The 23,719-nt window shown below is 49.5% G+C and overlaps 1 protein-coding gene across 1 annotated transcript in view; it reads left to right on the top strand.

Annotated features, from left to right (window-relative positions):
• The window catches only part of MYO7A (myosin VIIA), a 319,096-nt gene that overhangs the window by 263,125 nt on the left and 32,252 nt on the right, over positions 1–23,719 (top strand). The gene's annotated exons all lie outside the window — the stretch shown is intronic.

The following is a 23,719-nucleotide window of genomic DNA, read 5'->3' as shown; positions in this document are numbered from 1 at the left end:
CCTGTGGGTTATGGATGTTTCCTTATAATAAATAGCCCAGATGTTTTGGTTACATCTAATATGCCCTGTTTACAGGTCTTGAGTTCCCTTGGATTTTGAATTATATTGTAGACACGTTAGAAAAGAAAGAGTTTTAAAAAAGGAACATTTTTACAAAAGCAGCACACCATCCCATTTTAATAAAAAATGCCTTGGAAGTTATCACGTATATTCTTTATGATAGGCTAGTAGTGTTGGGATTATCACGTAAATGTTTGTTAAAAAAGAAAAAGAAATGGATGATTTGTACAACAATTCCACACTGTATGATAATATAATAACAGAAAAGCAGCAAATGTTTTTAAAAACAGACATAGCCTTTGATTGCTGATCCTTATCTTATCACGGGTGTCTACTTCCTGGAGCACCCATAAAAAAGCTTACAAGTAGGGTTAATACTTAGCAAAAAACTATACTTAAGAATAACAAAAGACTGGCTTTCACAGAGCAGTGACATTTAGATTTTCTAAAGCTTTGTGTTCTAGCAACTGAAATGTGTGTCAAAAAAAAACACTCCATCAGCATTTAAGCCAGAAAACTGCATTAAGTGACAGTAAATGAAAGGTGCAAGCTGTTACTGCACATATAATAAGCATAACAAGATAATTTATAAAGTGCTCTCTCTCCTACTATGTCCTCAGAGACATTGTGTTTTGGGCACAATGTGTCTTTAATGCATTGCTAAACTGTCTCTGCGGACATAGGAGGTGGGTGGGCACTTCATAAATAATCCTATAACTAACAGGAAAGATTATGCTGTTTCACTTTTTCAGAAAAAATGAAAAAGCTTTGTAAAAATGCATTTAATGTCGGTACATGGAATGCATTTTTACAAAGCCTTTTCATTTGTACTTAAAAAGTGAAACAGCAATCTTTCCTGTTAGTTTGTTTAGAAAAAAAGTCCTGTGGGGTGACCATGTGTTCAGAAAGCAGGATGAATGTTGCTTTAACCAGATTACTTATAAAGTGCCTACACTCCTCCTATGTCCGCAGAGACTCCGCATTTTGGACACAATGTGTCTTTAATGCATTGCTAGACTGTCTCTGCGGACATAGGAGGAGAGAGGGGTTTTCATAAATAATCTGGTTCTTTGAAAAGTGCCACACTTCACCTTAGTGGAAGTTGTTTTTAACATCTGGATGGCTGCAAAACTCTCCTTTTTAAGAAAGAAACGGGGACTGTGGGGAAAACTATATTTAATGTGGGTTTGCCAAAAAAAAGTGTTTTTTTCAAGTTAAATCTTTCCCTGCCCTCATGCATTACTAAACCCTCCGATTACAACTCACATTTCTGCAGGTCAATTCAAACAAGCAACAGGAGGGAGGGATGTTGGTGCTAATTAGAGCTGGGTGGGGGTGTCAATGTAAAACTAGCAGCAGACAGCATTGTTTAAAGAAGCAGGAAATAGGAGGCAGAGGGAGCCGAGCAGAGGGAGCGGGCGTCTGTCAGTAGTAAATTGTAAACAAGCTGTTGCAGATTGCAGGAAAGCATGTCGTAACACCACAGTAAGAGGGCCAGTCCTCATGGGAGGTTACAAAGAGAAACAAGGAGGTACTAAGAACGGACTACTAAGCCTATTGACAAATCATTTACAAAGGACAGGAAGAGAAGGCAGTTGTAAAGATGGGCGGAACTTAATGCACATGTACTGAATACCGCATGTCTCGAAGAGGCAGCCCAAGCGCAGCTCTAAGCGAGACCTAAAAATGGGTAATCTTTATCTAAACCAAACAAGACCAAAACAACAAAAATCCAACATACATTAATCAAAATGTTCACTTAACCTTAAACATGCAGTTCCTTGAAGTCAGTAGCTCCTTCCGGTGCTCTCATGGGGCTGAAAACAACCAAATGAAACAGATTCGAATGACCGTGTTGGTGTGGACCGGCGTCTGTGTCAGGAGACTTGTAAAGAGTACCTTTGGTTCCAGCCGACCTTATCATTGTGGGCCGATTGTGGCAACCGTCATGGTATGAAGTGTAGCAGTGTGGCGTGTGGGACCCTCAGTTTGCGTGCAGGCAGCAGACCGGTGACAGTTGTCCAATGGCATTGGTGAGACAGGGGCAGCGGTGTGAATTGGGGTGGTGCTCATTGCGGTGATGACAGGTCACGGTGCAGGCGGCGGTGCCGGTCAATGGGAGCTGGCGTCGGTGGGCCCAGACTGCCATGTGGGACGGAACTGTGTGTTGTGTGACTTACAAGCCGTGCCCCCCAACCGCAGTGCAGGCAGTGGCGGCGATGTCAGATTGCAGTGTCATTGATGGTGAGACCAGGGTGGTGGAATGGACCAAAGCAGTGCAGAGTGCGGTACCCACAAGTTGCGGCACAACAAGAAGCTCGGTGGCAGCGGTAGTCGTCAGTGAGACCAGGGTGCGGTGCAAAGTGCGGCAGTGCTCTTTGCAGTGTCATCAGATCACGGATCCGGCAGCAGTGTCGGTGACGGCATCTGGCTGCGGTTTCCCTCTATGGCAACTGGAACACACGGTCCCAGAGGCGGTACCCAGAGGAAGTTGAAGTCTTTGCTGTTCCTGAGACTTCTTGAACAGGGGGCAAGCTCTACTTTAAGCCCTAGGAGATATTCAGTAGAAACAGTTACAGAAAGTTAATTCCAGTCCTTTCTCTTCCAAAGACAGAAGCAGCTACTGCAGGCCAACACTGCAAAGCACACAGCAAAGTAGTAGTCTCTCCTCACAGCTTCCCCAGCTCTTCTTCTCGGCAGGTCCCTTGATCAAAGCGAGGTCTAAAGTCTGAGGTCTGGGCCCCAATATTTTAATACCACATTTTCCTTTGTTCTCTTGTGGCAAAAGTCACTCAGCTTAGTCAAAACATGTTTTGCAACATAGTGCACAGGAGACAGGGCCTATCAGGTTCAAGGAAAACTCCTCCCACAACTCTAAATGCAACCCAGGTCTATTCAGCCCAGTTTTGAGCATAAGGGAAGGGCAGGAGACACCTCAACCCCACCAGTGTCTGTCTACTGTGAATGCACATCCCCGTTCACTGTCACTCCAAAACCAGACCCAGCAGAGGCACGTAGGATGGCTAATCAAGAAAATGCCTACTTTCAAACACATAATTTAAAGACTATCTTTACTAAAAAGATGTGTTATTAAATTCTGAGTTTAGAGTTCTTTCTATCTTGTCCCCAGGGGAAGTTATACCTGTAAGATGTCACAAAGTCTCTTCCATGCTATCCTATGGGACAGATAACCTTTCAATAGTGAAAAACGAAAAACACAGAATTTCACTATCAGGACATGTCACACACACCTGTACATGTCCAACTTTTAAAATACACTGCACCCTGCCCATGGGGGTACCTTGGGCCTACCCTAGGGGTGACTCGCATGTAAGAAAAGGAAGATTAGGACCTGGCAAGTGAGTGTTCTTGCCAGGTCGACATGGTAGTTTAAAACCGCGCGTAGACATTGCAGTGGCAGGTCTGAGTTACATTTACAAAGCTACTCATGTGGGTCGCACAATCAGTGCTGCAGACTTATCAGTGGCATCTGATTTACAGGCCCTGGGCACACACAGTGCACTGTACTAGGGATTTACTAGTAAATCAAATAAGCCTATCATGGAAACACTATTACATAAACACAATTTATACAAGGAGCACTTGCACTTTGACACTGTTTAGCAGTGGCAAAGTGCCCAAAGCATCCAGACCACCAAAAACGAAATCCAGCACACAGCGAAAATCACAGGAGGGAGAAGTAAAAAGGTGGGGGAAACCACGCAAAGGATGCCAGGTCTAACATTAACACTCCCAGGTTTCCTACAGTATGATGTAATCTCTAAGCAATTCTCACAGAGGGCTTCCGAAAAAATGCAAATTGTAGATTGCACCTCCACTGAAAAAGAGCTTTCCCACAAGCCTGATCCCTCCTTTCAACCAACCCAGAGAATCCACATAAGCCGTGAATATGAGAAAGGTATTTCTTGCTTCCCAGCTTAAACGAGGGGTGGCGTCTCCCTCAGAACTTATAGGCTGCTCATTACAAGACAAATCATAGTTCCATAAAGGATGCCAGTTAGTCCACAACACTTTTGCTCCCTCTTTTAGCAGAAGTGCTGAGAAACCTTTCAATTCTGATGATGGCGTATAGGTGATAGGCTTCTCCTAGGATGAGGAGAATCTTGAGAGTAGTGTTGGAGGTAGGTATCGCATGATGTTTCAGCCGGGAGTGAGTTCTAGTTTAGGGGTCCCTGTAAGCAGAAGGATCGGCATCTGAAGATGCAGAAGGAGGCTTAGGTTTGAGTGGAAGGTTAAGATTACCTGAGGATAGGTTATGAGTTAGGAGGTACCTGTATGGGACAGAAGAATATTAGTTGGTGGAGGAGCCATTTATGGCTTTGAAGACCATGAATTGCATAAATGGTGGTAAAATTAACATAACATTTGCAGGCATTGAGTTAATGTATGGGTGCAAAGCACATTTCTTTTTTCTATGTTTTCCTCCTATCTAAAACATTATTCAATGCAAAGAAATTGCTTCTCATGCACACAATAAAAAATGGAAAAATTGATTTGTTTGCACCATTTTTGAACATTCACTGCACCACTTTGGCCTGTTTGAAATAAACATATATCTAGAGAGTAGAAAATGCATCAAACTTATGGATTTCTTCTCCGCTGTCAGTGGTATTTTCCCATGCTGTAGATCAGGATGTGATTTAGAGTCATGTAATACGTTTTGAGACGCTGTACCCTGATTTGAATTATATGAAAACAAGGACTTCTCAACTCTGTGTGCCGCTTGACATCATGGGGACATTCCTTTTTTAATAAAACATTTTATGGAATTTAATGGTACATATTGGGCGGAGCCAGAGGCATACATTACGGATACAATTTGGCTGAGGTAGTACCAGTTATATTCGAACAACGAGTTACCCTGCAAACTTACAGGCCCAATAACGAAAACTAGGCACAGGTTACCACATGATGCATTGAACGTGATGAGTCAAAGTGTATATGTAATGATGACAGAATGGCCCAGCTTGGGTATATAAGGGTCAGTGATATGTAGTTGTCAAGTTTATAGAGGGTCTGATGGTGGTAGAGGGAGCAGGTCTATGCCCAGATACGTCGCCCAGCTGGACCATATTTTCCTATGTTTCTGCGGGCAACTGCGCGCCTGATATCCTGTGATTTCCGCACCCATGCATCTGTCATGAGGACATTGCTTTTAGATAGACCCAAACATTGTTAGAAAAGGGGGTGGTGATGAACAGAGTGTCTGAATTAAGCAGACCACTCTTACCCAGTCCAAAGATCAGGGCTTGATCCATCACCGTTATTTATCTCACTGCCCCATCCCAGCTCAGAACCTGGCTATATGCAAATTAGTCTGTCCCTGGCCCAGTGCATCATGGGAACAGGGCAGACCAAACTACCAAGCCAATTCTTCACCAGAAAGGAGACAAGCTACCGGGGACCGGTTTCTGGCATTTCAGCCTCTTCGGCCCGGCTTGCTTGAATCCTGATGGAGCAGTGAGAAAGGGACTCATGTCTGAGTATACCCTGCCACACCTATAGTGGCCAAAAACGATTCAGAAAAGGGGGTGGTGATGAACAGAGTGTCTGAATTAAGCAGACCACTCTTACCCAGTCCAAAGATCAGGGCTTGATCCATCACCGTTATTTATCTCACTGCCCCATCCCAGCTCAGAACCTGGCTATATGCAAATTAGTCTGTCCCTGGCCCAGCGCATCATGGGAACAGGGCAGACCAAACTACCAAGCCAATTCTTCACCAGAAAGGAGACAAGCTACCGGGGACAGGTTTCTGGCATTTCAGCCTCTTCGGCCCGGCTTGCTTGAATCCTGATGGAGCAGTGAGAAAGGGACTCATGTCTGAGTATACCCTGCCACACCTATAGTGGCCAAAAACGATTCAGAAAAGGGGGTGGTGATGAACAGAGTGTCTGAATTAAGCAGACCACTCTTACCCAGTCCAAAGATCAGGGCTTGATCCATCACCGTTATTTATCTCACTGCCCCATCCCAGCTCAGAACCTGGCTATATGCAAATTAGTCTGTCCCTGGCCCAGTGCATCATGGGAACAGGGCAGACCAAACTACCAAGCCAATTCTTCACCAGAAAGGAGACCAGCTACCGGGGACCGGTTTCTGGCATTTCAGCCTCTTCGGCCCGGCTTGCTTGAATCCTGATGGAGCAGTGAGAAAGGGACTCATGTCTGAGTATACCCTGCCACACCTATAGTGGCCAAAAACGATTCAGAAAAGGGGGTGGTGATGAACAGAGTGTCTGAATTAAGCAGACCACTCTTACCCAGTCCAAAGATCAGGGCTTGATCCATCACCGTTATTTATCTCACTGCCCCATCCCAGCTCAGAACCTGGCTATATGCAAATTAGTCTGTCCCTGGCCCAGTGCATCATGGGAACAGGGCAGACCAAACTACCAAGCCAATTCTTCACCAGAAAGGAGACAAGCTACCGGGGACCGGTTTCTGGCATTTAAGCCTCTTCGGCCCGGCTTGCTTGAATCCTGATGGAGCAGTGAGAAAGGGACTCATGTCTGAGTATACCCTGCCACACCTATAGTGGCCAAAAACGATTCAGAAAAGGGGGTGGTGATGAACAGAGTGTCTGAATTAAGCAGACCACTCTTACCCAGTCCAAAGATCAGGGCTTGATCCATCACCGTTATTTATCTCACTGCCCCATCCCAGCTCAGAACCTGGCTATATGCAAATTAGTCTGTCCCTGGCCCAGTGCATCATGGGAACAGGGCAGACCAAACTACCAAGCCAATTCTTCACCAGAAAGGAGACAAGCTACCGGGGACCGGTTTCTGGCATTTCAGCCTCTTCGGCCCGGCTTGCTTGAATCCTGATGGAGCAGTGAGAAAGGGACTCATGTCTGAGTATACCCTGCCACACCTATAGTGGCCAAAAACGATTCAGAAAAGGGGGTGGTGATGAACAGAGTGTCTGAATTAAGCAGACCACTCTTACCCAGTCCAAAGATCAGGGCTTGATCCATCACCGTTATTTATCTCACTGCCCCATCCCAGCTCAGAACCTGGCTATATGCAAATTAGTCTGTCCCTGGCCCAGTGCATCATGGGAACAGGGCAGACCAAACTACCAAGCCAATTCTTCACCAGAAAGGAGACAAGCTACCGGGGACCGGTTTCTGGCATTTCAGCCTCTTCGGCCCGGCTTGCTTGAATCCTGATGGAGCAGTGAGAAAGGGACTCATGTCTGAGTATACCCTGCCACACCTATAGTGGCCAAAAACGATTCAGAAAAGGGGGTGGTGATGAACAGAGTGTCTGAATTAAGCAGACCACTCTTACCCAGTCCAAAGATCAGGGCTTGATCCATCACCGTTATTTATCTCACTGCCCCATCCCAGCTCAGAACCTGGCTATATGCAAATTAGTCTGTCCCTGGCCCAGTGCATCATGGGAACAGGGCAGACCAAACTACCAAGCCAATTCTTCACCAGAAAGGAGACAAGCTACCGGGGACCGGTTTCTGGCATTTCAGCCTCTTCGGCCCGGCTTGCTTGAATCCTGATGGAGCAGTGAGAAAGGGACTCATGTCTGAGTATACCCTGCCACACCTATAGTGGCCAAAAACGATTCAGAAAAGGGGGTGGTGATGAACAGAGTGTCTGAATTAAGCAGACCACTCTTACCCAGTCCAAAGATCAGGGCTTGATCCATCACCGTTATTTATCTCACTGCCCCATCCCAGCTCAGAACCTGGCTATATGCAAATTAGTCTGTCCCTGGCCCAGTGCATCATGGGAACAGGGCAGACCAAACTACCAAGCCAATTCTTCACCAGAAAGGAGACAAGCTACCGGGGACCGGTTTCTGGCATTTCAGCCTCTTCGGCCCGGCTTGCTTGAATCCTGATGGAGCAGTGAGAAAGGGACTCATGTCTGAGTATACCCTGCCACACCTATAGTGGCCAAAAACGATTCAGAAAAGGGGGTGGTGATGAACAGAGTGTCTGAATTAAGCAGACCACTCTTACCCAGTCCAAAGATCAGGGCTTGATCCATCACCGTTATTTATCTCACTGCCCCATCCCAGCTCAGAACCTGGCTATATGCAAATTAGTCTGTCCCTGGCCCAGTGCATCATGGGACCAGGGCAGACCAAACTACCAAGCCAATTCTTCACCAGAAAGGAGACAAGCTACCGGGGACCGGTTTCTGGCATTTCAGCCTCTTCGGCCCGGCTTGCTTGAATCCTGATGGAGCAGTGAGAAAGGGACTCATGTCTGAGTATACCCTGCCACACCTATAGTGGCCAAAAACGATTCAGAAAAGGGGGTGGTGATGAACAGAGTGTCTGAATTAAGCAGACCACTCTTACCCAGTCCAAAGATCAGGGCTTGATCCATCACTGTTATTTATCTCACTGCCCCATCCCAGCTCAGAACCTGGCTATATGCAAATTAGTCTGTCCCTGGCCCAGTGCATCATGGGAACAGGGCAGACCAAACTACCAAGCCAATTCTTCACCAGAAAGGAGACAAGCTACCGGGGACCGGTTTCTGGCATTTCAGCCTCTTCGGCCCGGCTTGCTTGAATCCTGATGGAGCAGTGAGAAAGGGACTCATGTCTGAGTATACCCTGCCACACCTATAGTGGCCAAAAACGATTCAGAAAAGGGGGTGGTGATGAACAGAGTGTCTGAATTAAGCAGACCACTCTTACCCAGTCCAAAGATCAGGGCTTGATCCATCACCGTTATTTATCTCACTGCCCCATCCCAGCTCAGAACCTGGCTATATGCAAATTAGTCTGTCCCTGGCCCAGTGCATCATGGGAACAGGGCAGACCAAACTACCAAGCCAATTCTTCACCAGAAAGGAGACAAGCTACCGGGGACCGGTTTCTGGCATTTCAGCCTCTTCGGCCCGGCTTGCTTGAATCCTGATGGAGCAGTGAGAAAGGGACTCATGTCTGAGTATACCCTGCCACACCTATAGTGGCCAAAAACGATTCAGAAAAGGGGGTGGTGATGAACAGAGTGTCTGAATTAAGCAGACCACTCTTACCCAGTCCAAAGATCAGGGCTTGATCCATCACCGTTATTTATCTCACTGCCCCATCCCAGCTCAGAACCTGGCTATATGCAAATTAGTCTGTCCCTGGCCCAGTGCATCATGGGAACAGGGCAGACCAAACTACCAAGCCAATTCTTCACCAGAAAGGAGACAAGCTACCGGGGACCGGTTTCTGGCATTTCAGCCTCTTCGGCCCGGCTTGCTTGAATCCTGATGGAGCAGTGAGAAAGGGACTCATGTCTGAGTATACCCTGCCACACCTATAGTGGCCAAAAACGATTCAGAAAAGGGGGTGGTGATGAACAGAGTGTCTGAATTAAGCAGACCACTCTTACCCAGTCCAAAGATCAGGGCTTGATCCATCACCGTTATTTATCTCACTGCCCCATCCCAGCTCAGAACCTGGCTATATGCAAATTAGTCTGTCCCTGGCCCAGTGCATCATGGGAACAGGGCAGACCAAACTACCAAGCCAATTCTTCACCAGAAAGGAGACAAGCTACCGGGGACCGGTTTCTGGCATTTCAGCCTCTTCGGCCCGGCTTGCTTGAATCCTGATGGAGCAGTGAGAAAGGGACTCATGTCTGAGTATACCCTGCCACACCTATAGTGGCCAAAAACGATTCAGAAAAGGGGGTGGTGATGAACAGAGTGTCTGAATTAAGCAGACCACTCTTACCCAGTCCAAAGATCAGGGCTTGATCCATCACCGTTATTTATCTCACTGCCCCATCCCAGCTCAGAACCTGGCTATATGCAAATTAGTCTGTCCCTGGCCCAGTGCATCATGGGAACAGGGCAGACCAAACTACCAAGCCAATTCTTCACCAGAAAGGAGACAAGCTACCGGGGACCGGTTTCTGGCATTTCAGCCTCTTCGGCCCGGCTTGCTTGAATCCTGATGGAGCAGTGAGAAAGGGACTCATGTCTGAGTATACCCTGCCACACCTATAGTGGCCAAAAACGATTGGATCTAGCCCTGATCTCTTGACTGGGTGAGAGTATTCTCTGCTTAATTCAGAGACTCTGTCCATCACCACCCCTTATTGTAAATTATTTTGTCCACCCTAAGCGTGGAAGGGTATACTCAGATGTGAGTCCCTTGCTCATTGCACCATCAGGATTCAAGCAAGCCGGGCCGAAGACGGCTGAAATGCCAGAAACCGGTCCCCGGAAGCTTGTTTCCTTCCCAGTGTAAGAATTGGCTTTTGTAGTCTGGTCTGCCCTGTTCCCATGATGCACTGAGCCAGGGACAGACCAATTTGCATACAGCCAGGTTCTGAAACTGGGATGGTGCAATGAGCTAAAAAACGGTGTTGGATCTAGCCCTGATCTCTTGACTGGGTGAGAGTACTCTGCTTAATTCAGAGACTCTGTCCATCACCACCCCTTATTGTAAATTATTTTGTCCACCCTAAGCGTGGAAGGGTATACTCAGATGTGAGTCCCTTGCTCATTGCACCATCAGGATTCAAGCAAGCCGGGCCGAAGACGGCTGAAATGCCAGAAACCGGTCCCCGGAAGCTTGTTTCCTTCCCAGTGTAAGAATTGGCTTTTGTAGTCTGGTCTGCCCTGTTCCCATGATGCACTGGGCCAGGGACAGACCAATTTGCATACAGCCAGGTTCTGAAACTGGGATGGTGCAATGAGCTAAAAAACGGTGTTGGATCTAGCCCTGATCTCTTGACTGGGTGAGAGTACTCTGCTTAATTCAGAGACTCTGTCCATCACCACCCCTTATTGTAAATTATTTTGTCCACCCTAAGCGTGGAAGGGTATACTCAGATGTGAGTCCCTTGCTCATTGCACCATCAGGATTCAAGCAAGCCGGGCCGAAGACGGCTGAAATGCCAGAAACCGGTCCCCGGAAGCTTGTTTCCTTCCCAGTGTAAGAATTGGCTTTTGTAGTCTGGTCTGCCCTGTTCCCATGATGCACTGGGCCAGGGACAGACCAATTTGCATACAGCCAGGTTCTGAAACTGGGATGGTGCAATGAGCTAAAAAACGGTGTTGGATCTAGCCCTGATCTCTTGACTGGGTGAGAGTACTCTGCTTAATTCAGAGACTCTGTCCATCACCACCCCTTATTGTAAATTATTTTGTCCACCCTAAGCGTGGAAGGGTATACTCAGATGTGAGTCCCTTGCTCATTGCACCATCAGGATTCAAGCAAGCCGGGCCGAAGACGGCTGAAATGCCAGAAACCGGTCCCCGGAAGCTTGTTTCCTTCCCAGTGTAAGAATTGGCTTTTGTAGTCTGGTCTGCCCTGTTCCCATGATGCACTGGGCCAGGGACAGACCAATTTGCATACAGCCAGGTTCTGAAACTGGGATGGTGCAATGAGCTAAAAAACGGTGTTGGATCTAGCCCTGATCTCTTGACTGGGTGAGAGTACTCTGCTTAATTCAGAGACTCTGTCCATCACCACCCCTTATTGTAAATTATTTTGTCCACCCTAAGCGTGGAAGGGTATACTCAGATGTGAGTCCCTTGCTCATTGCACCATCAGGATTCAAGCAAGCCGGGCTGAAGATGGCTGAAATGCCAGAAACCGGTCCCCGGAAGCTTGTTTCCTTCCCAGTGTAAGAATTGGCTTTTGTAGTCTGGTCTGCCCTGTTCCCATGATGCACTGGGCCAGGGACAGACCAATTTGCATACAGCCAGGTTCTGAAACTGGGATGGTGCAATGAGCTAAAAAACGGTGTTGGATCTAGCCCTGATCTCTTGACTGGGTGAGAGTACTCTGCTTAATTCAGAGACTCTGTCCATCACCACCCCTTATTGTAAATTATTTTGTCCACCCTAAGCGTGGAAGGGTATACTCAGATGTGAGTCCCTTGCTCATTGCACCATCAGGATTCAAGCAAGCCGGGCCGAAGACGGCTGAAATGCCAGAAACCGGTCCCCGGAAGCTTGTTTCCTTCCCAGTGTAAGAATTGGCTTTTGTAGTCTGGTCTGCCCTGTTCCCATGATGCACTGGGCCAGGGACAGACCAATTTGCATACAGCCAGGTTCTGAAACTGGGATGGTGCAATGAGCTAAAAAACGGTGTTGGATCTAGCCCTGATCTCTTGACTGGGTGAGAGTACTCTGCTTAATTCAGAGACTCTGTCCATCACCACCCCTTATTGTAAATTATTTTGTCCACCCTAAGCGTGGAAGGGTATACTCAGATGTGAGTCCCTTGCTCATTGCACCATCAGGATTCAAGCAAGCCGGGCCGAAGACGGCTGAAATGCCAGAAACCGGTCCCCGGAAGCTTGTTTCCTTCCCAGTGTAAGAATTGGCTTTTGTAGTCTGGTCTGCCCTATTCCCATGATGCACTGGGCCAGGGACAGACCAATTTGCATACAGCCAGGTTCTGAAACTGGGATGGTGCAATGAGCTAAAAAACGGTGTTGGATCTAGCCCTGATCTCTTGACTGGGTGAGAGTACTCTGCTTAATTCAGAGACTCTGTCCATCACCACCCCTTATTGTAAATTATTTTGTCCACCCTAAGCGTGGAAGGGTATACTCAGATGTGAGTCCCTTGCTCATTGCACCATCAGGATTCAAGCAAGCCGGGCCGAAGACGGCTGAAATGCCAGAAACCGGTCCCCGGAAGCTTGTTTCCTTCCCAGTGTAAGAATTGGCTTTTGTAGTCTGGTCTGCCCTGTTCCCATGATGCACTGGGCCAGGGACAGACCAATTTGCATACAGCCAGGTTCTGAAACTGGGATGGTGCAATGAGCTAAAAAACGGTGTTGGATCTAGCCCTGATCTCTTGACTGGGTGAGAGTACTCTGCTTAATTCAGAGACTCTGTCCATCACCACCCCTTATTGTAAATTATTTTGTCCACCCTAAGCGTGGAAGGGTATACTCAGATGTGAGTCCCTTGCTCATTGCACCATCAGGATTCAAGCAAGCCGGGCCGAAGACGGCTGAAATGCCAGAAACCGGTCCCCGGAAGCTTGTTTCCTTCCCAGTGTAAGAATTGGCTTTTGTAGTCTGGTCTGCCCTGTTCCCATGATGCACTGGGCCAGGGACAGACCAATTTGCATACAGCCAGGTTCTGAAACTGGGATGGTGCAATGAGCTAAAAAACGGTGTTGGATCTAGCCCTGATCTCTTGACTGGGTGAGAGTACTCTGCTTAATTCAGAGACTCTGTCCATCACCACCCCTTATTGTAAATTATTTTGTCCACCCTAAGCGTGGAAGGGTATACTCAGATGTGAGTCCCTTGCTCATTGCACCATCAGGATTCAAGCAAGCCGGGCCGAAGACGGCTGAAATGCCAGAAACCGGTCCCCGGAAGCTTGTTTCCTTCCCAGTGTAAGAATTGGCTTTTGTAGTCTGGTCTGCCCTGTTTCCATGATGCACTGGGCCAGGGACAGACCAATTTGCATACAGCCAGGTTCTGAAACTGGGATGGTGCAATGAGCTAAAAAACGGTGTTGGATCTAGCCCTGATCTCTTGACTGGGTGAGAGTACTCTGCTTAATTCAGAGACTCTGTCCATCACCACCCCTTATTGTAAATTATTTTGTCCACCCTAAGCGTGGAAGGGTATACTCAGATGTGAGTCCCTTGCTCATTGCACCATCAGGATTCAAGCAAGCCGGGCCGAAGACGGCTGAAATGCCAGAAACCGGTCCCCGGAAGCTTGTTTCCTTCCCAGTGTAAGAATTGGCTTTTGTAGTCTGGTCTGCCCTGTTCCCATGATGCACTGGGCCAGGGACAGACCAATTTGCATACAGCCAGGTTCTGAAACTGGGATGGTGCAATGAGCTAAAAAACGGTGTTGGATCTAGCCCTGATCTCTTGACTGGGTGAGAGTACTCTGCTTAATTCAGAGACTCTGTCCATCACCACCCCTTATTGTAAATCAAACATTGTTACAGGGCATCACACATACATGGAGGTCTTCCTGTTGAATGGTGTGTGTTGGAACCTAAATATGTCAGGTCACCTAGGGTAGCCTGGCCTAGGGTAAGACACTATCACTTAGAGGCACATGTGTAAAGGTTGCAAACCACCCAGCAGTAAATCAACGCAATTTCACTCAAAAAGGACGCTACACCAATGTTTGGAAAAATATGAGCTTGTTTATAAAAATAATCTTTGCTCTCTTGTCTTTAGAATTCACAGCTTAGTACATTACAGTTTGACATGGAAATAATAATACTTTTAAAGTTGCTAACTTAAATCATTAATCAGCACCAACAGCACATTACATTAGACTCCAAAATTTGTTAGACTTGACTTCTGTGAAGTGTTATATACTTTTAAAGGAATATTTTCTAGATTTGGCTCCTTCATAAATACAGGCTAGCATATACAGCTTCTCAACTCTACCTTCCCTCCTTCTGCCTGTAAACAGGGCTATTTGGCCACTTCAGATACTTCTGGCAGTAATTTTCAACAGTTTAATTCAACCTTCAGCTGTTTCCCAAGGTTTTACAGAGTATATGCAATCAACCTCTCTTAGTCATCGACTGTTACCTAGTCCAATTCCTTATAGGCCTGACTACATGAGGACAGTTTAGTCGCTGTTTATAAGTCCTCCCCACTCCAAGCTTTGGGGGAGAATCTTCACTCTCACCAGTTACCAAAAGGAATGCAGATCTCCTCCGTCACTTTCCCTCCCTCTCCTCACCTATTCCGCTACTTTGGCTGGCTTCCGGCCAGTGAATCGGCCCTGCAAGCGGGAGGGTTCAGTCCTTTTACCACAAGTGCCAGGGATCTCGGCGTTGGTTCTCCCGGGGGTGGGAAGGGCTCCGCTCCCGTCCTCAGTCAGCCGCTCCTCCCGCGGAGCTCCCGCGAGGGTATTTCCCCACAGACTCCTCCGGTGCTTCTCCTCACCTCTCTTTCGCGCCGGTCGAGGGAAGCACTACTCCTCCTGACATGCGCGGGACGCCCACGCTGGCGCCGCCTCTCACCTCGGGCCTCAGGACACTCCCACCGGACCCGCCTCCACTGCACTGACACCAAGGAGAGACGCTTCTCCCTCTCCTCCACGCAGAAGCGGTACCAGGACACTACCGCTCGACGGCTTCTCCGAGCCTCTCTGCCATAAACCAGGAATCCGCTGGAAGTGAAGGCAGGGGGCGCCCGGCAGGGGCACGATAATTTCCCTCAGTACCCACAGGATTTTGACACAAGCGAGGGTAAGGAGTAATTCGGGAGTCGAGTTGCTCTGGGGCACTATCCTTAATATCGTCCCAGTGCAGGATTATCACTCTGGAGATCTCAAGACAGTTCAGACCCACGTTACCAGAGGAGGGGGGATCAATTGGAAGGGCTAGATGGTACTCCCCTTCTTCTTAGCAACCCTCAGCAGAGTCTGTCTACAGTCTTTTCCAGCTAGGCGGAGGACTGCGCTCCACAGTGCCGCAGTCTCCTTCTCCTTCTCACACCCCCGTACTTCCAGACTAGGGGTTGGTCAGGCGCCCAGGGTCTCCAGTAATCCCAAGCAGCGGTGACAAGTCAAGTAACCCAAGGGAGGAAGGGTGGTGAATCAATAAGGCAGCGTCCTTAGACTAGGAGGTCAACCCTTTGACTATCCTACCCCCACCTTCTGCTACAGCCTGTCCTCCAGCTGACTCTCTCTGGTAAGACAAAATGGCTGACCAGCATTCCGCCTTTTATAGGCTGACCCTCAGAGGTCCAGAAGGGACCAGAAGGTTCTGGAATGCCCTACTCTATCCTATGGGACAGGTTCTAGGTTTGTCAGTGGTGACAGTTGGTAGCCACCATTTTGTGACTCCAAGGGAATTTCTGTCAGGAAAGGCCTATAGGCCTGAGGTGAAGAACTATGAGGGCGAAAGAGCACCTATCCCCTAGACCAACACCTTGAAAAATCTAGTGGACACAAAAATAAATAAAGGCATGAGGGGCTAAAAGGGGACAAAATAAATAATAAATTAGAGGGACTACGCAAAAGGCCAGACAGGTCTAACACGCGTCCCCCCCAGCTGAAAGTGGGGAGAGCTACCCAACCCCTTGGGAGTCCTCATCACTAAGGCGGAAATACCTGGAAAGACCGTCTGCATTGGCGTGGTCCACTCCAGGTCGATGTTCCACCCGGAAGTCCATTCCCTGTAGGGAGATGGACCACCTCAACAGCTTGGGATTCTCCCCCTTCATCTGCATTAGCCAACGAAGGGGTCGGTGGTCAGTCTGAACCAGGAAGTGCGAGCCAAACAGGTATGGCCGCGCTTCTTCAGAGCCCACACCACCGTGAAAGCTTCCCTCTCAATTGCACTCCACTTCTGTTCCCGGGGAAGCAGTCTCCTGGATAAGAAGACTACAGGCTGATCCAGGCCCTCTTCATTCAGTTGAGATAACACTGCCCCAATGCCATGTTCTGATGCATCTGTCTGGACAATGAACTCCTTGGAGAAGTCTGGGGCCCTCAGGACCGGTGCTGCACACATTGCCTGCTTCAGTTTCTCAAAAGCTTGCTGACAAGCGTTCGTCCAAACTACCCGTCGAGGTTGTTTCTTGGAGGTGAGCTCTGTGAGGGGCGCTACAATAGTACCATACCCCTTCACAAAGCGACGGTAGTAGCCTGTGAGGCCCAGGAAAGCTCGGACCTCAGTCTGTGTCTTGGGGGGTTCCCAGGCCATGATTGCCTCAATCTTTGCCTGCAGGGGCTGCACTGTCCCCCTACCCACCAAGTGTCCAAGGTACACAACCGACCCCTGCCCAATCTGGCATTTGCTGGCCTTGATTGTCAATCCAGCTTGTTTCAGGGCCTGGAGAACTGCTTGCAAATGTTGCAAATGGTCCTCCCAACTGCTACTGAAGACAGCAATGTCATCCAGGTAGGCAGCGGAGAAACTCTCCATTCCAGAGAGGACCTGATTCACCAGCCGCTGAAATGTGGCAGGGGCATTTTTTAGCCCAAAGGGCATCACACAAAATTGGAAGTGTCCCTCAGGCGTGGAGAAGGCTGACCTTTCCTTTGCTCCATCTGTCAAGGAGATCTGCCAGTACCCTGAAATGAGGTCAAAGGTACTTAGGTATTGGGCAGCTCCTAGCCGGTCAATTAATTCATCCGCCCTAGGGATCGGATGAGCATCAGTCTTTGTAACTGAGTTCAGTCCCCGGTAATCCACACAGAACCTCAGTTCTGGTGTGGTGCCTGGTGGAGCGGCTTTTGGCACTAGCACCACCGGGCTGGACCAAGGGCTGCTGGAAGGTTCTATAACTCCTAGCTCTAGCATCTTGGCAACCTCTCCATGGATGCTAGCCTTCACCTTGTCGGACAGCCGGTAGGTCTTTGACTTCACTGGTGGGCTGTCCCCTGTGTCCACATCATGGGTACACAGGTGAGTCCTTCCCGGGACAAGGGAGAACAACGTAGAGTACTGCTCCAGTATCTGGCGGCAGTCCTCCCGCTGTTTAGGAGTTAGAGTGGGAGAGAGAATCACTCCCTCCACTGATCCATCCTTCTCTTGAGACGAGAACAAGTCTGGGAGAGGTTCGCTTTCCGCTTCCTCTCCCCCATCAGTCACCATCATTAAGATGACCTCGGGCCTCTCATGGTGGGGTTTGAGTCGGTTGGCATGCAGCACCCGTAGGGGCTGTCGAGGGGTCTTAAGGTCTACCAGGTATGTGGCCTTACCCTTCTTTTCCAACACTTCAATTGGGCCTGTCCAGCGATCCTGGAGGGCACTAAGCTCTCCAGGTTCCATCACCCACACTTTCTGGCCAGGCTCCAATTCCACCTGGTGAGCGTTGTGGTCATACCACTCTTTCATGACTGCCTGGCTGGCCTCCAAGTTGTCAGAAGCTTGCTTCCACAACTTCGCCATTTGGCTCCTGAAGGCCAGCATGTAGCTCACCACATCCTGGGGGGGTTTCCTGGGAGACTTCTCCCAACCATCCTTCACCAGGCTGAGAGGACCACGTACAGGGTGCCCATACAGAAGTTCAAAGGGGCTGAAGCCCACTCCCTTCTGTGGCACTTCCCTGTAGGAGAATAGCAAACAGGGTAGGAGGACGTCCCATTTCCTCCGCAGGCTTTCGGGCAGACTTCTGATCATGCCCTTCAAGGTTTTGTTGAACCTCTCAACCAGTCCATTCGACTGGGGGTGTTAAGGAGTGGTGAACCGGTAGGTCACTCCACACTCCTTCCACATTGCCCGCATGTAAGCTGACATAAAGTTGGTCCCCCTGTCAGACACAACTTCTTTGGGGAAATCCACTCGGGTAAAGATCCCCATTAGGGCCCTAGCCACCACAGGTGCAGTGACAGTCCTTAGGGGAATTGCCTCTGGATACCGTGTGGCATGATCCACCAGAACCAGGACGAACCTGTGACCAGCTGTTGTTGGTGGATCCAATGGCCCTACAATGTCGATGCCCACCCTTTCAAAGGGGGTGCTAACGACGGGAAGTGGTTCCAGAGGAGCTTTCAGCTTCACCCCTGTTTTCCAACTGGCCTGGCAGGATACACATGTCCGACAGTAGGTGTTGGACGCCACTTTCATCTGAGGCCAGTAAAAGTGGAGGACAAGCCGAGCAAAGGTCTTGTCCTGACCTAAGTGTCCTGCCAAGGGTATAGCATGAGCCAATTCCAGCAGAAAGGCTCGGTATTGTTGCGGGACTACCAAGGCCCTTGATGAACCAGGTAAGGGTACCTTGGGTTCACTGTAGAGGAGTCCATCCTCCCAGTAAATATGGTAGTGTCCCGTAACATCACCTGCTGCCTGGGCTTCAGCCTGACGCCTCAGTCCCTCAAGGGTAGGGCACTCCCTCTGCCCCTTACAGAATTCCTCTCTGGTAGGTCCTCCCTCCACATGCCACTCAGCAGGGATGGGTAAATCCTCCAGAGAGTCTACTTCCCCCTCCACGGACTCCTGGTCCACCACCGCAGGTGGCCGATCTGTCACATGGGGTGCGGAAGCCGAAGCAGGCTCTTCCTGTCTTCGGGTCTGTCCCTTTTTGGCAGCGGGTTGGGCCATTGTTCCAGGCTCCAACCCAAGCGAACTCCCTCTCCGGGTAGTCGCAGACCTTGTGCTCACACAGGCCCAGTCAGGTGTACCCAGCATCGCAGAATGCGTCCGGTATTCCACCTCTCTCCAAGCGTTGTGCTCCATATCATTCCCCAGCAGACAATCAACTGGCACGGCAGGGCTTACGGCAACTTGAAGTGAACCTGCAACCCCTTCCCACTCAAAGGGAACCTCAGCCACGGGATAGTGGCCCATTCTGCCGTCAGCCATCGCGGCGGGGTGGAGTACATTGGGAACCACCTGCTCTGGAGACACCAGTTGACTTCTCACCATAGTCATACTGGCTCCTGTATCTCTCAGAGCCTCCCCTCTCTGGCCATTGATGGTGATCCATTGCCCATACTTAACAGTATTTGGGGGCACCTGGATCTTAGGAACCATCTCCCGTTCTCCCAGGGACACTAAGGTGACACCCGCCCACTCACCCCCCTTATCTAAGGGCAACTCCTCCCCGAGCGCTACACTAGCTACTCCCGGTGGTTTTCCTCCGGTGGGAGGGGGTGGTCTTTTTGGGCATCTGACATCTCCCTTATAATGTCCAACACCACCACATTCGAAGCAGTGGAGAACCCTTGGCTGCTGGCTTTGGCCAGGATTAGGGTTCCTGGGCGGGTTTGCCTTAGGGGTGAAACCTGTTCCCTTTCCCTGGAAATTGTTTTGGGGACCTTTAGAGAACTCCCTCTTTTTTATCTCCCCCCTCCTTCTTCTGGGGGGCGCCCTGTCCGGCCTTTTGGGAATCCCCTCCAGTCCCCTTTGAGGACACCCGGGTACTTGCCCAGATGTCCGCCTCCTCTGCAAGCTTCCGGGGATTGGTCAGCTTGCTGTCCACCAGGTGTTGGCGCAGCTCGGGAAAGCATTTCTCGAGGAGGTGCTCTTTCAAAAATAGATCATACAACCCCTCATAATCCCTCACCTCACTGCCCTTTACCCAGCCCTCCAATGCCTTTCTTGCATAATGAAGGAAGTCCACCCAGTTCTGGGTGCTTAACTTGTGGCTCCCCCTGAACTTCTGGCGATACCTTTCCGGGGTAAGCCCAAACTTCCTGACCAATGCTAGCTTCATGGTGGGGTAGTTGGTCTGCTCCTCTGATTCCAAGGCCAGCAAGGTGTCCTGACCAGTAGGAGGCATGTACTCATACAACCCACCCCCCCAGTGCTTCTCCTGGATCCCATGGGCTCTTAAGGAGACCTCATAGGCTGCCAGCCACTTGGCTATGTCATCCCCCTGACTATAGCTGGCAATTATATCCTTAGGCAGGTAGGGTCTGGACTCCCTGGTTGGTTCTCTGGTTTTGCTGCCACCATTTGGAGTTGGAAAGGGTCCCCGTTGCAGGGCCTGGAGTTCTAACTCTTTTAGTTTGAATTCATGAGCCATTCTCCGCTCTTCCTTCTCCTGTTCTAACCTCCTCCTCTCCCTCTTTTCTTCCAACTCCATTTTTGCTATTTCCCACCTTAACAGTCTATCCTCTCTCCTGTCAGCTAACTCGGTTTCTGACAACCCTCTCGATGACACACTGCTGCCCTCCCGTGAGGTTGCCTTGGGGCTGATTGACATCTCACCCACCCCCGGGGAACATTCCGCAGTCCTATCAATGACAGTACCTCTGTCCAATTCCTCCTCTTCCACCGTTCCCTCCTCATTGCGTGCTTCCACCCAAGCCCTCAAACTGGTCTGGAGTTCCCCCTTCTTGGCACCACGCTTAAAGAACACTCCCAATTGTTGACAGAAATCTTTTAGCTGAGCCACCGAATAGGTGTCTAGTTTTTCTAGTGCAAACTCCATTTTACCACAGGCAATTCAAAGCTACACACACAAGAAGAATAGAGTTGCAAGGCAACCTGAAGCTACCTCCACCCCACCACCAGGAACAAATTTGAAAAAAACAAAAATAAGAATTAGGAGGGCCGCTAGGAGAAAACTCCTGGTGTAGGCTAGTGAATGACGCTCAATTACTACAGAGTAGTTGCAACCACAGTCAGGATCCCACCGCTAGACACCAACTTGTTGGAACCTAAATATGTCAGGTCACCTAAGGTAGCCTGGCCTAGGGTAAGACACTATCACTTAGAGGCACATGTGTAAAGGTTGCAAACCACCCAGCAGTAAATCAACGCAATTTCACTCAAAAAGGACGCTACACCAATGTTTGGAAAAATATGAGCTTGTTTATTAAAATAATCTTTGCTCTCTTGTCTTTAGAATTCACAGCTTAGTACATTACAGTTTGACATGGAAATAATAATACTTTGAAAGTTGCTAACTTAAATCATTAATCAGCACCAACAGCACATTACATTAGACTCCAAAATTTGTTAGACTTGACTTCGGTGAAGTGTTTTATACTTTTAAAGGAATATTTTCTAGATTTGGCTCCTTCATATATACAGGCTAGCATATACAGCTTCTCAACTCTAACTTCCCTCCTTCTGCCTGTAAACAGGGCTATTTGGCCACTTCAGATACTTCTGGCAGTAATTTTCAAGAGTTTAATTCAACCTTCAGCTGTTTCCCAAGGTTTTACAGAGTATATGCAATCAACCTCTCTTAGTCATCGAAATGAAATGAAATGAAATGAAAATGTGATTTGTAGAGCGCTACAGTTGCCCTGAGGCGTCCAGGCGCTAAAAACAGATGGAGCCCTCTTGAGGTCATTAAACAGCAGGGTTTTTAGCTGTTTGCGAAAAGTGGTCAGATTGGGGTTGTTCCTCAGCTGCAGAGGGAGGGAGTTCCAGAGTTTGGAAACATTGTACGAGAAGGAGCGTCCTCCCGCTCTGGCTCTGCGAATTCTGGGGGTCTCGGCCAGGAATGCTGTAGAAGAGCGGAGGGGTTTATTGGGCCTGTAGGGAGAGATCAGGGGCCGGTTGATGTCTGGGCCCGTTTCCCAGAAAGTCTGGTGGGCAATGCAGAGCGATTTAAATTTTACTCTGTCCCTGACAGGTAACCAGTGCAGAGTCTTTAAGCTGGTTCTCACTGAGGTCCTCCGGGGGATACCCAGCAGCGCTCTGGCAGCACAATTCTGGGTGCGTTGGAGCTTCTGTAGGGTGTAATCCGGGGCTCCCAAGTATAGGGCGTTATTAAAATCCAAACGGGATTGGATAAGGCCCTGTATGATTATCTGTTTGGCCTCGAAGCAGAGGAGGGGAAGGACTTTCTTGATCACTCTAAGGAGGCCAAAGCAGGTGGCTGAGATCTTAGTGGCCTGTGTGTTAAGGCTCAGAGACTTATCAAGCCAGACCCCTAAGCTTTTGATGTTGTCTCTGGGGGGTGGGGCCACTCCCATGCTTGATGGCCAGATCGGCTCTATGGAGACGGGGGAGGCTGTGCCCAGGATCATCAGCTCCGGATCATCGACTGTTACCTAGTCCAATTCCTTATAGGCCTGACTACATGAGGACAGTTTAGTCGCTGTTTATAAGTCCTCCCCACTCCAAGCTTTGAGGGAGAATCTTCACTCTCACCAGTTACCAAAAGGAATGCAGATCTCCTCCGTCACTTTCCCTCCCTCTCCTCACCTATTCCGCTACTTTGGCTGGCTTCCGGCCAGTGAATCTGCCCTGCAAGCAGGAGGGTTCAGTCCTTTTACCACAAGTGCCAGGGATCTCGGAGTTGGTTCTTCCGGGGGTGGGAAGGGCTCCGCTCCTGTCCCCAGTCAGCCGCTCCTCCCGCGGAGCTCCCGCGAGGGGATTTCCCCACAGACTCCTTCGGTGCTTCTCCTCACCTCTCTTTCGCGCCGGTCGAGGGAAGCACTACTCCTCCTGACATGCGCGGGACGCCCACGCTGGCGCCGCCTTTCACCTCGGGCCTTAGGACACTCCCACCGGACCCGCCTCCACTGCACTGACACCAAGGAGAGACGCTTCTCCCTCTCCTCCACGCAGAAGCGGTACCAGGACACTACCGCTCGACGGCTTCTCCGAGCCTCTCTGCCATAAACCAGGAATCCGCTGGAGGTGAAGGCAGGGGGCGCCCGGCAGGGGCACGATAATTTCCCTCAGTACCCACAGGATTTTGACACAAGTGAGGGTAAGGAGTAATTCGGGAGTCGAGTTGCTCTGGGGTACTATCCTTAATATCGTCCCAGTGCAGGATTATCACTCTGGAGATCTCAAGACAGTTCAGACCCACGTTACCAGAGGAGGGGGGATCGATGGTACTCCCCTTCTTCTTAGCAACCCTCAGCAGAGTCTGTCTACAGTCTTTTCCAGCTAGGCGGAGGACTGCGCTCCACAGCGCCGCAGTCTCCTTCTCCTTCTCACACCCCCGTACTTCCAGACTAGGGGTTGGTCAGGCGCCCAGGGTCTCCAGTAATCCCAAGCAGCGAGGACAAGTCAAGTAACCCAAGGGAGGAAGGGTGGTGAATCAATAAGGCAGCGTCCTTAGACTAGGAGGTCAACCCTTTGACTATCCTACCCCCACCTTCTGCTACAGCCTGTCCTCCAGCTGACTCTCTCTGGTAAGACAAAATGGCTGACCAGCATTCCGCCTTTTATAGGCTAACCCTCAGAGGTCCAGAAGGGACCAGAAGGTTCTGGAATGCCCTACTCTATCCTATGGGACAGGTTCTAGGTTTGTCAGTGGTGACAGTTGGTAGCCACCATTTTGTGACT

This window comes from Lissotriton helveticus, chromosome 8 (assembly GCF_964261635.1).
Source record: "Lissotriton helveticus chromosome 8, aLisHel1.1, whole genome shotgun sequence".
Taxonomy (NCBI): Eukaryota; Metazoa; Chordata; class Amphibia; order Caudata; family Salamandridae; genus Lissotriton; species Lissotriton helveticus.
The sequence above is the reverse complement of the archived record's forward strand: the minus strand, read 5'-3'. Positions and strand labels throughout refer to the sequence as shown.